The following is a 14,524-nucleotide window of genomic DNA, read 5'->3' as shown; positions in this document are numbered from 1 at the left end:
TGTGGGAGGAGCCAGCATTCGTAGTGCACTGGTTCCCCTGACATGCTAGGACACCAACCGGGCACCCTAGGGGGCACTGCAGTAGACTTCAGAAAAAGCTCCCAGGTGCATAGCTCCCTTACCTTGGGTGCTGAGCCCCCCAAAACCCACTACCCACAACTGTACAACACTGCCATAGCCCTAAGGGGTGAAGGGGGGCATCTACATGTGGGTACAGTGGGTTTCTGGTGGGTTTTGAAGGGCTCACATTTACCACCTGTAACAGGTAGGGGGGGGGGGGAATGGGCCTGGGTCCGTCTGCCTGAAGTGTCCTGCACCCACTAAAACTGCTCCAGGAACCCGCATACTGCTGTCAGGGAGCTGGGTATGACACTTGAGGTTGGCATAGAGGCTGGCAAAAAATATATATTTTAAGTTTTTTTTTTTTAGGTTGGGAGAGGGTTAGTGACCTCATTCCTGTTTGCTCTGTTGACAGGATCTCACCAGCTCAGCACTAACATTTCAAGTATAATTGTTCTTGCCTTGAATTTGATGGTTAAGCAGATTATAAATGCCAGATTTCAAATTAAATTGTATGCATGGATTAGTAAGATTCTAAAACATTAGTTTATTGTTGCCTTGAATGAGAAATAGTTTCTATGTATTAGTTACTGTGTCTCTGAATGACTTATGCTATTCTTATTTTTCCTCTGTCTTTTCTATTATTGGAGTTTTATTGTAAAAAACCACTAGGATGCATACTATGAATAGTGGTATTTAACCATAGCCACATGAATCCACGTCACTGAAGAATTCAAGCCAGGCCTAGGCTGGTTTTGCCCCACAGCGAGATGTGGCTTTGATTACAAAGGCCACGGCCTGGACCAAAGAAAAGTAACTTAATACTACCATTACTTACAGCACTATACACAAACATGTAAGAGACAATCCGTGCTGGACTGACAGTTTACAATCTATTCAAGCCAGACAGGCCAAATAAGAGATCTGCCAACATCTGATATCTCCTAATAGAGGTGAGATGATAAGATTATAATTTACACCTGCAGTGTGCAGTTTACTCAATAAATAGCGCCTGGAGCTCAGCTAATATTCTCTGTAAAATGAATCCCCTCCTCTTTGTGGGCTGTCCCTTAAAGAGCTGTTCAGCTCTGCTTGCGTCTGATCCTTTTGTCTAAAACTGTGTGTCTCGGGGAAAGTCCGGCTGTGTTTTGGATTGCACTGGGGGACTGTTTCTGTGATACATACAGGTACGATCTAAGGGCTTTATTTTTCAAGTGAATTATTGTTTAAGTATCTACCTAAACAGGACGTTAGAAAGAGGAGGGTATTAAGAGAGCAGAAGGCACTGCTTACTGAAACAGGGACGAAGAGGATCTTTCACAGCCCTGATTTCTGGCAGGGCAGAGTGCCAGCAGTGAAGCCATATTGGGTCTCGCTCTTGGCAAACTGTTAAGGGCCTAGACCATGTAGGATTTCTTTTTGTTCTTAGCAAAAGTAAGCTTATAATGTATCAGTTGTTTCTTTTCTAGTTTATATATAAGCAGGGCTTTTTTTTGAGGGGGTACTGAGTACCTGCCCCTTTTCCATTGTCTGCTAAAATTGACCCATGGACCCCAAGTTTTAATGAAGAAGCTCAGGCTCTACACACACCAATTCTGCCTTGTTATAGATTCTGTGACTGGTTGCATGGGTCCTGGCTATTGTGGAGTGGGTCCCTCAGTGATCACTCTTCCCTTGAAGGGTGTCCTAGCATTTGAGTACCTGCACATTTTTTGCTAGAAAAAACGCACTGTATATAAGAAAAACACTTTGTAGTCATGGAGAAGTTTAGGTGAGAGAACGTTTTGGCCCTCCATTCTAATGTATTGGGTAGTATTTGATTCAGTGTATTGAAATAGGTGCTGTAGTTTCCATAATGCATGGGGGTAGGGTTGTTAGAAACTTAGGACAGGCCTAGAATTTAACCTTTTCTTTTTCTGCCTGATGCTTTGTGTTTTCTTGGCAAAACTATTCTGGATTACTTTACTGATGGTTATAGTCCATTATAAGATTGTTGGTGATTTTAGAAGGGGACATTGGGCAGTGTAAACAGTCTCTTCAATCCTCTGTTTACTATACTGATAGGAAGCCATTACCTGGTATTTCAAAATGCTTTCCCTCGTTTTCTGATGATTGTATTTCTTAACCTTTCTGTTATATTGGACATTCATCTGCTGGTCTTAGTGGCACCTGTTAATTGACACATTACCTAATACAGCTTAGTAAATACACCTGTTCCTTTAGGTGAATCTCTTCATAAAGGCAGTTAATAAATCCCAATAAATAGGAGAGAGTTGTAATGTCTAAAACTGGTTTGATATCTGCCAAGGAGGGGTGGCTCCTGGGGAACTCCATGTATATTTCTGTGCAAGTGTGGGCACTACCCCTGTGATCCAAGCACCCCATGTGAACCCTAGGAACAAGGTTCAAGTTCTTGAGCTATCAATTTGCAAACATCCCTGAAGCCAGGGACGGACACAGATGAGGATAATTAGCGATTCCAAGACCCACAATCAACAAGAAAATAAAAGGCAGCAAAAAGACTGCTCTTTTTTTTATATAGAAATAATATTCTGTCAGATACCAGCTCCAAAAAGTTCATAACTGAAATTCCATTAACACTTATCTCTTTAGAATGAGGTATATAAAAAGATGAGACTGCTAGTAAGCAGGGTTTTCTCATCCATTGTCTCCATTTTTCTGTCACCAACCTTTACTTTTAGGCTTAAGAGTAAAAAGTTGTTTTCACTCTACCATTGGATGGTCTCTATTGTAAATTCAGAACCCCTGCTCTCAAAATGTGAACAAAGAGAATTAAAATGGGAGTTTCACCATTTACCAAAAGCAGAGGGCTTTTTGTTGGTGGGGGAGAGTTTCCCCCTCCCCCCACCCCAAATACATTGCCAGGACTAATGCTGCAGTCTGTCCCTACCCCAAATACATTGCCAGGACTAATGCTGCAGTCTGTCCCTTGCAGAGGATCTTGAGGTAACAGGAAAAGATAAGAGTAGGACCTGTTCTGCTTGTACACGACAGCCTGAATTTCAGTTTGCTGCTATTGTCTGAAGATTGAGGTATCCTAATTAGCCAAGTAAATGAAGAATAGAAAAAAAGGGAATGAAAAATGTAGAGAAATGGCTAAGGGAAAGAGCATCTAGAACTTGTATGGCATGAAGAGGGGTGGGGGGAGTGCTACTGTAGTTGAGGGGAAGGTGGTTTTTCTTCATCGGCCATTAGGTAGAGGTTAAGGTGGGATCTGATATATTTTCCCCAGATTCCATGTACAGTGCTAAAATTTGCAAGTGGATTCCAGGATGAGCTAACAAGCCATTAACTGCCAATAAATTGTCAACAATCAATTATTGCAGTTAATTGGCAGTAATTAGGTTTTTGCATGTGCATCTTCCTGCAGGCACCTAAATCCCCCTAGTGTGTAACTCGTAGGGGTTGAGATAGGGCTGTTGCAAAGATTTATGCACAGAGTTATAGAATACCACTATTCGTGTGCACAGGAATGAGCTCTAAGTGGTATCTTATAAACAGTGCTGGACAGAGTTCAGCGCTGATCTTTTCCAGTTCCCAAATTTGGGTGCCATGTACTGAATCCAGTCCTTTGTGCATAATTAAATGGAAGCCTCATAGTGTAGCTTTAAAAAGCTTCTGAAATCCTGGCTCTTCAGCCAGGATTAATGCAGGGCACATCTATCTTTCTGCATAAATTCTTCACTTTTTTTTTTCTTGTTTGTGATCAGCGGTATATGAAATAAAAGGAAGGACATAATGTTGAATAAATCTTTCCCCTGCAGCGCCTGATATTTTTCTGCCTTTTTTTTTCTTCCAGCTGGAAGCTGGTCATGTAGCTCTGAGGAAGTTATATCTGAATAACGCAGGAGCTTCTAGGCAGTGGTCTTCATTAATTTTTAAGCTGGAGCCAATTTGGATTCTAATGAGGTGCAGGAGAGCTGCCAAATATCTTCCCATATGGGGCCATGACACTGCTGAGCAGTTTTAATGGCATCCATCCCCACCAGCCCACCTTCAAACTTAATTGGGGGGGGGGTGGTGGTAATGTGGCAGGAGGAGTGGCCTAATGGTCAGTGCAGTGGACTTTGATCCCAGCATCCTGGGTTCAATTCCCACTGTAGCTCCCTGTGACTCTGGTCAAGTCACTTAACCCTCCATTGCCTTGGGTACAAAAAAACAAGATTGTGAGCTCTCTAGGGGATTGTAAGCCACATTGAACCTGAACTCTGGGATAATGTAGGATACAAATGTCATTTAAAAAAATGTATCAAGGTTGTGAGCACTTCCAAATGCATTCTGTTTTGTCTACTTAGAAATGCCTTGTCTTTGAAGCATGTGGCACTTCCCCTTTTGTCCTGAACCTAAGCAGAGTAGCAGAAAAGACATAGTGGGGGGCTGCCATTGAACACTGTTGAAAGCTTCTGCTTGAGACTCGTAACGCTGCAGGCACAGGGCTCAAAATCTCTGAGAGCCACAGGTGTCTCTTGGTTGCATCAGAGACAGTAAGGTGAGGAGGGAGGGGTGGCTAGATGCAGTCTAGGAGATGGGGTGGTAGGGCTTTCTGGAAGAGTAGCTGGCAATGTGGTGGTTGAAGAGTATCTAGTTAGGGGGAGGGATGACAAGCGGTGAGAGAACTGGCTGTTGATTTGCTTTCTTCATATCATACAAATACCAACAGTGTTTACATAAAATCACATTCACAAAAATAAACCATACAGAATATCATAAATCTAGCACCTCGCTGACCCCTTAATATGTCACTTAGCCTGGGGAGAGCCATATTTTTCATTTCTTTGTCAACCATTCTCTAGGCAGAGGTTCTACCATAATGGAAAACATTCTGGATTTTTTCCTTACTCCTTTATAGTGGGACCTCCAACAAAAGATAGCCAGCTGTGTACTCGAGCTAGCGCTGTGTGTAAGGGAACTGAAAGCGTTGTTGTTTGGCTTTACTACTACTAGTCATTTCTATAGTGCTATTAGACATATGCAGCTTTGTACACGTTATATGCAGATACTTATCTGTCCCTAGAGAGCGCCCAATCTAAGTTGGGGTGTGTTTTGGTTTGTTTTTTAAACCTGGGGCAATGGATTAAGTGACTTGCCCAAGGCCACAAGGAGTTGCAGTGGGAATCGAGCCAAGGTCACTAGGATCAAAGCTCACTGCACTAACCATTAGGCTACTCCTACCTAGAATTGTGAAGACAGCCTTAGTAAACTAGGCCGTAAAGGAACTGCAACCAGTGATTTCTCTAGACCGAAATATTTAGTAGGGGGAGGAGGGGAGAGGGAGCCAAATGACATTTCTGTCCATCATACCACTCTTTATCCCCACTTTTAAATTAGTAATACAAGACACCAGGGCCTTCTATGCATAAAGAAACCCTCCTCCTCCAGCCAGTTTCTGCTACCCAGTAAAACTGTCGTCATAATTCATAACATGTAGCAGCCCGCAAGGAGCATAGCTCATGTAAGTGTCGTCATTTATTTTATTTTTGTTACATTTGTACCCCGCGCTTTCCCACTCATGGGGGGCTGAATGCGGCTTACATGGGGCAATGGAGGGCTAAGTGACTTGCCCAGAGTCACAAGGAGCTGCCTGTGCCTGAAGTGGGAATCTAACTCAGTTCCTCAGGACCAAAGTCCACCATCCTAACCACTAGGCCACTCCTCCACTCACATTTTTAATGCAAAACCTACCTGGTTATTTAATTTAGTGAAATGTTACCTCTGCATACCATAAAAGCAAAAATTAATTGATCACTGGTCTTTGGTAAATATTTGACTTGCTATACAAATTCTAGACCGGTTCACAAATCAAACTAGTAAAGAACAGGAGCACAAATCTACAAGTTACTTTTCTCATATCCTGCAGAGCAAAATCATCAACCGACTCTTATGATAGCTTTATTTCATGCTCGGTGGACAAAATTAGCAAGCTGAACAAATGTTTTTGGACCTTCAGTGACCTAAGGAAGTTCGTTATAAGCTTCATCTTTCTACAGCTACATTCACAATGAGAGGGATGACAGCAGGAAAAAGAGGTGATAGTACCCTGTATAAATCTCGGTGAGGCCCCATTTAAAGTAGTGTGCAATTCTGGAGACCGCACCTACGGAAAGATATAAACAGGATGGAGTTGGCCCGGACGGAATGAGACCTGTCAAGTGCAAGCAAGATAATTCTATATAATAAAACTCACCCTCAACATTCTGAGGACACTGACGTCAGTGAAGCCAAGCCACTGACGTCAGTTCCTTCGGTTGTAAGGTTCGTGGAGTTCGTGGTGGTGAAGCCACCTGGCCCTGCCCTCGCGTCAAATGTGATGACGTCGAGGGCGGAGCAATGGCGTCAGTGGCTTCACGACAGAGATGAAGGTGGATGCGTGCTTTGAGGTGGGGTGTTCGGGAGGAAAACCTTGCTAGCGCCCGTTTCATTAGCTCCAGAAACGGGCATGTTTTGCTAGTTTAGTCATATAATCAAGAAAAGCCTTCTACATTGCATGACTTACTTTAATTTGCTTCAAGTGAAGTATCTTTCAAAAAGAGGCAGGAAATAGCTGTTAAAACACGGGCCTTCATGAACTGAAAGGACTATGTACAAACAGTGTCTTCCTTGGCATAAGCAGCAAATGAATCCAGGAACTGGTGGGTTGTATCCGCCTACCAGCAGGTGGAGATAGAGAACACTGAATCAAAAGCAGTGACACTGGACGCCCAGCTCCTTGTCTCCTCAGTATATCTCTATCTCTAGCAAGTGGTGGACGGATTTCTCCCAGCTCCTGGGCTGTTTGGCCAGTTGAGTGTAGGGGCGTTTGGCTGAGGGTGCCGAACTTGAGGACATACTTGTGCTGCAGGTCCCTGTCCTACCCTGTTCCTCCCCCAGCTCTCTGTAGTCTTCCTTCCTAGCTGTCTGTGGGGGAAAAAAGTTTTCTCTCTTCACAGCTTTTAGTGAAGGCAGCCAAGGAGAAACAGAATTTATTTTTATTTTCTGTGTAAACTGCCTCTTTGCTCAGTTTGCTGCTAGGCTGAGTGGAGGACGGGAGCGCCGTTTGGGCTCCCTCAGAGAGTGACCGCTCCGTGTTTTGCCTTCCCTGCAGTGCTGGTAAATGCTTTTCAGCTTCCTTTTTGTTGGAGGGGGCTGCGGCGGGGGTCAGCGAACGGGTGGTTTGCGATGGCAGCGGAGGCGGTCAAGAGATGTTCCTGCTGCGGCTCTGTTTGGCGCGCTGCTCAGACATTGCGGCAGATGCTTTAGAGCCGGCGGGTGACAGTTCCCGTGCTTTAGACCACATGGTCCGCGTTTCTTCGGCGGCTTCTGATGCACCTTTGGAGCCAGCGTATGTTTCTCCTCAGTCTTCCCACCTTCCTGGTTCAGCAGGTGTGGGGAGCAGTAGCGCTGGAGCGGATCCTGGGTCTGATTTTAATGTGGGACATCCTGGATATGAGGTGGAGTTTTCTCCAGACTTTATTAATGCACCAAGCTTATTTAAAAAAAGGGATGCCTGCTGGGCCTTCTTGCTCTCAGCCTGTTTTGGAAACCAAAGAGTTCCTCTCTTCTCAGGGAGATGTTGGGCCTGTATCTGACTCGGAAGACTTAGCTGCTAAGCACAGACACTTATTCTCTTGCTAAGCGCAGACGCTTATCCTCTTTCCCTGAGGGGGGCTTGTTGCCCCAATTTCTTCTTTCTTCTGTGGTGATGGGATCTGGGGATTCTTCTAGACCTTCCAAGTTCGAGGATTGGGAGGAGGGGGAGCAGGATAATCCTTCAGCGGTGAGGATTTTTCATTGTGAGGAACTTACTTCTCGTCTCTGAAGTCTTAGCTGCAGTAAATATTTCAGATCCTGAGGAACTGGCAGCTGCTTCTGTGAACCCTAAAAGGGCTAGAACGAGGAAGCCATCGAGGGCTTTCCCTATGCATGAGTCCATTCAGGAGCTCATTTCTGCTCAGTGGACAGACCCTGAAGGTTGTTTAAAAGTGGCTAGAGCCATGTCTCGGCTCTATCCAGTGTCCCCGGCTACCTTGGAGACTTTTTCTTTGCCTAAGGTAGATGCCTTGGTGACGGCGGTCACTAAGAAGACCCACTCCACCTGTAGAGGGTGGTGTCGCCCTTAAGGATATGCAAGACAGGTATCTTGAAGCCTTGCTTAAGCGTTCCTTTGAGGTGGCCGCTTTGGCTTTACAGGCTTTTATTTGCAGTTCTTATGCTTCTCTTTCCTGGTTTCAGCAGTTCTTGGAGCAGGAACAGGATTCAGCTTTGGAAGCCCTGGTTCCCGTTCCTCAAGCCAAATGGCGCTCAGGCCGTTATTCAATCTACTTCATTGTTCCTCGAAAAGAAGGTTCCTTCAGGCCCATTCTCAACCTCAGGAAGGTGAACGAGTGTCTGCGAGTTCGTCACTTCTGCATGGAGACGGTGAGGTCGGTGATCGCCTCTGTTCAGCCAGGAGAGTTTCTCATGGCCTTGGACTTGAAGGAGGCATACTTGCATATTCCCATTTGGCCTCATCAAAAGTATCTCCGTTTCGCTGTTTTGGGGCGCCATTTTCAGTTCTGTGTGCTTCCTTTCGGCCTTGCCATGGCGCCTCACACCTTTTCCAAGGTGATGGTGGTAGTGGTGGCCTCCCTCAGAAAAGAGGGAATCAAAGTTCATCCGTATCTTGACGATTGGTTGATTCGGGGCGGATTCTGCCCAGGAAAGTGTTGCAGCCACCTCTTGAGTCCTGGAGTTTCTGCAATCCCTTGGTTGGGTGATCAACTTTTCCAAAAGCTCTTTACATCCCCCCCCCCCCCCCCCCCCCCCCCCCCAGACCTTGGAATATCTGGGAGTTCTGTTTGGTACAGCTTGTTTGCTCTCAGATTCACAGCCTGTTTGTCAGGGCTCTCACCCAGTTTCTGAAATTGTGAGCCCTTGGGCCACTGCCAAGGAGTGGCAGCAGCAGGCAAATCACCCAAGCAGAAAGCAGTGCTGAACACAACAAGCAGGAACCACAGAATATAACTAGAAGAGGCTTTAATAGTAGACAGTAACAATATCCAGTAGCGCAGCAAACACGGGTAATCCATAAACTAACCAGAGTCTTTTAGGCAGGCAGAAAGCAAAATCAAAGTCCAGGTCCAGGCAAAGAGTCAGACACACAGGAAACTTAGAGCAGGAACTCCAACAACCCAACAGGAACTCAGGATGACCTTTGATACCAAGGCAAGGCAAGCAAGGCTCACAGAAGCTAATAAGCCCCTCAGCAGCTGACCCACAGCTGCAGTAAATCACCAGCCAAGTAAGGTTGCTGTTCCAGGACAAACCAGCAGAGCAAGTCTGGCTACCTGGAAAATCCGGACCGGACTCACTGAAGTCTGGAACATGGAAGACAACAGAAAACAGTCCATAGCAGCCACCAGAGGGCAAGGAGAGTACCCACATGGAAAACAGAAACGTGACACTGTTGCATTCCCCTCGTCCCGGGCCTGGGATTATGTTCAGTTCCTGGGTTCGATTGACAGCCACTCTAGAAGTTGTTCCTTGGGCGAGAGCTCACATGCGCCCCCTTCAACAAGCCTTGCTGAGTCGCTGGTCTCCAGTGTCCCAGGATTATTGTTGCCGTCTGGCGTGGCATCCGTTGGCAAGAGACAGCATGCGCTGGTGGCTGTGTGCTGACAACCTTCACAAGGGGATGGCTTTGGCATCCCCTCTCTGGATAATTGTAGTGACAGATGCCAGTCTCTCGGGATGGGGAGCCAGGGGGCAAGCAGTTAGAGTTCTTTTGGACAACACCACAGCGGTAGCGTATAACAATCGCCAGGGTGGCACTCAGAGTTTGGCCTTGGCTTCGGAAGCGACCGATCTTCTGCGATGGGCGGAGGCTTATCTGCTTTGTCTTTTAGCGGCTCACATTGCAGGACAGAGCAATGTGCAAGCAGACTCTCAGCCGTCATCACTTGGATTCGGCGGAATGGGAATTGGCGACAGAGGCCTTCAGTCAGATATGTCTGTGGTGGTGGATCTGATGGCGACCAGACAAAATGCGAAAGTACGAAATTTCAGCAGAAGGCGGGAGACAGTCTGCAGGTCTAGATGCCCTGTTACAGCCTTGGCCGATGGTTGGTCTTCTTTGTCTTCCCGCCTTGGCCCCTCATCGGATGTCTGCTGCGTCGGATCAGGCTTCATCGGGGTCTCATGGTAATGGTAGCTCTAGACTGGCCATGTCGACCATGGTATGCGGATCTAGTGCAACTTCTCGAGGAGCCCCCTCTTCGACTCCAGGTTGTTCCCGGGCTGCTTCATCAGGGCCCGGTTCAGATGGAGGATGTCTCCCACTTTGGTCTTACAGCCTGGCTCTTGAGAGGGTGAGGTTGAGGAAGAAGGGTTATGAAGATTCTGTAATTGCCACCTTGCTTAGGACTCGTAAGCGTTCCACTACCTCGGCTTATGCCAGGGTTTGGTGTATGAAGCGTGGTGTGCTGAGTGTGCCTGGTCTCCCTTTAAGGCTTCTGTTTCGCAGATTTTGGCCTTTCGGCAGGAGGGTCTTCAGAGAGGGTTGTCTTTTAACTCTTCGGGTGCAGGTCGCAGCTCTTTCCTGTTTTCAGGGGCGTCTGGCTGGTGCTTCTCTTGCTGCCCATTCAGACGTAGTGGGTTTTTTTTTTGAGAGGCTCCCTGCATCTTCGTCCTCCCCTTTTGCGTCCTTTGCCGCCTTGGAAGTTGAATTTGGTTCTTAGTGCATTGCAAATCCCTCCTTTCGAACCGTTGCGTTCCGCTTCGGTTAAAGATCTCATGTTGAAGACTGTTTATTTCTGGTGGCTATTTCCTCTGCTCGAAGAGTTTCTGAATTGCAGGCTTTCTCATGTCGAGAGCCTTTTCAGTTCTCTGAGTCTGGTGTCTCTTTGAGAACGGTTCCTTCTTTTTGGCCCAAGGTGGTATCCGCTTTTCATTTGAATCAGCCTCTTTTTCTTCCCTCCTTTCGGAGAGTGGATTTTCCTGAAAACTTTGCTCGTTTGCATCTTTTAGATGTTCGGCGTTCCGTGCGTCTGATCATCTTTTTGTTCTCTTTGCTGGACCTAGAAGGGGTCACGCAGCGTCCAAAGCGACCATTTCTTGTTGGATTAAGGAAGCCATTTCCTCTTCGTACATGGTGAAGGGTTCGGTTCCTCCTGAGGGTTTGTGAGCTCATTCAACTCGAGCTTAGGCTGCTTCTTGGGTGGAGACAGGAGTGGTTTCCTTGGATGACATTTGTCGAGCGACTACCTGGGCCTTTCGCCATTCGTTTGTTAAACACTACAGGTTTGATGTGGAGGCGAGACAGGATGCGCGTTTTGGAGCTACGGTGCTCTCTCTGGGAGTGGCAGCTTCCCACCCTATTTAAGGGATTGCTTTTATACATCTCACCAGTTCCTGGATTCATTTGCTGCTTATGCTAAGGAAAGTAAAATTATGTCCTTCCTGATCATTTTCTTTCCTTTAGTAGCAGCAGATGAATCCAAGATCCCTCCCTCAGGCTTTTGATAGCCAGATTTCTCTCCTTATTTTCTGGTCTTTGCAGGGGATCCTTTAAGAAACCAAGAGGAATTTCTTTTACTCAAGTTGATGGATTCAGATATTTGATTCCTTTGTTTTGTTGAGTCATTATTGTTCGCGTTGTTTCCTTGGCTGTTCACTTGTTGTGAGGAGAGTATGTTCTATTTATGACTCCTTTCATCTGCTTTGGAATACGATCTGTACTGAGGAGACAAGGAGCTGGGCGTCCAATGTCACTGCTTTCGATTCAGTGTTCTCTATCTCCACCTGCTGGTAGGCGGATACAACTCACCAGTTCCTGGATTCATCTGCTGCTACTAAAGGAAAGAAAATTCAGGTAGGTCATAATTTTACCTTATAAACATTGGTATGAAGAGTTTTTTTTTTTTTTTTTTTTTTTTGCATCTTCAGCTTGAAGAGGCGGCTGAGGGAAGGTCTATAAAATTCTGCGTGGGAGTGGTATGGGTAGACGTGAATCACCTGTTTTTACTCTTTTTCTAAAATGCAATATTAGAATGAGAAGGCACGCAATGAAGCTACTAAGTAGTAAAGTTAAAACAAACCACAAAAAACTATTTCTTCACTCAACATCTGGTTTTACTGTGAGATTAGTGACCGAGTAAAAAGGGGGAGATGCAAGTTTGTGTGGTGTTCTGCCAGAAATCACAATGTGAGCAGGGCCAGAGTTCCAAACTGTATATAGGGAAGACTCAAGAGCATAATAAGAACATAAGCATCACCATACTGGGGCAGACAGAAGGTCCATCAAGCCCAGTATCCTATTTCCAACAGTGGCCAATCCAGGTTACAAGCACCTGACAGTAAAACATTTTATTCTGCTTTTTCTAGTCTTTTCGGAAATTATCCAAATTTTTAAAATCCTGCTAAGCTAACTGATTCAACCACATTCTCTGAAAATGAATTCCGGAGTTTAAATGACATGTTCCAGCTCAGAATATATTTGTGCATTGGTATCTTAGACTTCTGTTAATCCCCCAAATTATGAACCTGACCTTGGACAAGCAGCTTAGCTGAGGCTCAGGAATGCTGTGGCCACTGCCAGCACAGTCTGATATGCTTGCTAATGCATAACTAAAGTGGTGGTTTTATATTTGTTATGAAAGCTGAGAACCCCCACCACCAGCAAAACTTGTCCTACATTATAGCAATTTTTGCACTGTGGCAGATACTGACTAGAGGGATCATGGTGCATCTTCAATTGCTTGAGTCCTTTAGTGACGCAAAACCTTCTAAAAGGTGTGGTATTAAGTATGTGGACATGAAGTGATTTCTTGCCCCATGGATATTTGGAAATCAGCTTGTACTGTGCACCTCACACTTCAATTCAGGAGGAGACGTATAGCCATCTTTGTTGATTTTGAGATCCTGATGACGTAAGAGCATTTGTCCTATGATAGCAGGCACAGGAAGATTTGGCAAACCGCTCTGACAAGCTGATTCTCAAAATCTACCACCAGCAGTAAGGCCATTTAGCGCAGGAATAGCGGACATATAAATTTGCACAGAGTGCTGTCACGACTGTGGTCATGATCCCTCTCTGACTCACCTTTGTCCCGATGGTCAGCTGCTGTGCTGGCTACTGTCTGTAGGTTTTCTTTCCTGTGTGTTTCAAGCCTCACTTTGGTGTTCAGTGTATTTCCTGCCTCTGTCCTGTTTATAAGGAAGTGGTGCACTTTCATTCAGGGCCTTTGCAATGCCAAGGGTCTCTGGGTTAGTCTGTGTGCAGTGAAGCACTTCTGCTTTGTTTGTGCCTGTGGGCACCTCCTGCCTTGATTTCTTGTTGCTTTGTTCATAGCCTGTGTGTCCATGGGCACTTCTGTCTTGATTCCTTGTTTAGGGTGTGCACTTCTGCTTCTTTTCTTCTCGGTCTATTTGTGTGCTAGGTTCAGCCATAGTTCTGTGCCTTGCTTGTTCTAGTCCCCTCTACCTTAGCTTCAGCCTTAGTTCTGTTTGTCTGTGTGGGTCAGCTTTGTATCCTGCTTGTCTGCCCTGTTTGTCTTCAGCTCCAGTCCCCTTCCTGCTTGTCTCTGCCCTGTTTGCTTTCAGCTTCTGTTCCTGCCAAGCTTGTTTGAGTATCCTGAATCATGTTCCAGCCAAGTCCGTTCCTGAATCCGATTCCAGCCAAGCCAAGTGCATCCTGTCCAGTCCTGTTGGGGGGGTTGCCTCCTGCTGCTACTCGACAACAGTAGGCCAAGGGCTCATGTTGTCCAGAGTTCGTGACTGTTTGTTTAAAGCCTGGGACCGTGACAAGTGCTCAGAGGGCTTTAGTGCATGAACACAGTGTTCAGCAGAGATGGCCGCAGATTGTATTTACGGGTTAATGATGTCATTTGCTGTGTCTTCCCAATGTTCTGAGAACAGTGTACAAACAAACCCAGCTGGAAAAATAATGCCAGTTTGGCACTGTTCCCTCTAAGCTGAACAGGAGTCCTCCATCTACAGTCCTGTCAGTGGGGGGTGCTGTTTCACTACTATTACATTTTCAGTAGTGAGGGAAAGGCAAGATCTGCAGGACTACGGGGAATGTGCCTGTCTTTAGTGATTGAAAACACAATATTGAAGCACCACACCCTCCCTCGCCCCCACTGGCAGCTTAGAGGGAAAAGTGCAGCTTGGAGCTGACATCGGAAGGTTTTGAAGAGATTTTCAGTTTTAAAATCAGCCAGTTTTGATTTATTTTGGAAGCGGAAGTACTAAGAGAAATGTGTGCGAGTCCAAGCTAAAATTTAAAGGTGCAAAAGAGTGGTTCAAATGTGAGTTTCACTGTCGGGTTTGCCTGGCTCATATGCACAATAGCTGCGCTTACTATGAAACTGTGTGTGTGTTCCAAGCACGTTGCTCTGCCTTGCTTTCATTTTTACAGTGAGCATATTTGAACGTTGTTTCCTTTGAGCATTGTAGGTGTTTTTCCTTAGCAGCAGATGAATCCAGAAAC

The 14,524-nt window shown here is 45.8% G+C and overlaps 1 protein-coding gene across 2 annotated transcripts in view; it reads left to right on the top strand.

Moving 5' to 3' along the window:
• The first annotated feature begins 1,145 nt into the window (after window positions 1-1,145).
• The window catches only part of LOC115482310 (transmembrane protein 176B-like), a 220,363-nt gene continuing 206,984 nt past the window's right edge, over window positions 1,146-14,524 (top strand). Inside the window, exon 1 of one of the 2 annotated variants that reach the window (XM_030222022.1) lies at window positions 1,146-1,247. The gene's annotated coding sequence lies outside the window, so the exon portion shown is untranslated. The remainder of the gene's footprint in view (window positions 1,248-14,524) is intronic. The other variant, XM_030222029.1, reaches the window with a different exon arrangement.

The sequence above is a fragment of the Microcaecilia unicolor genome, chromosome 1, assembly GCF_901765095.1.
Source record: "Microcaecilia unicolor chromosome 1, aMicUni1.1, whole genome shotgun sequence".
Lineage (NCBI taxonomy): Eukaryota > Metazoa > Chordata > Amphibia > Gymnophiona > Siphonopidae > Microcaecilia > Microcaecilia unicolor.
Note: the sequence above shows the minus strand (reverse complement) of the source record. Positions and strands in the feature narration are given on the sequence as shown.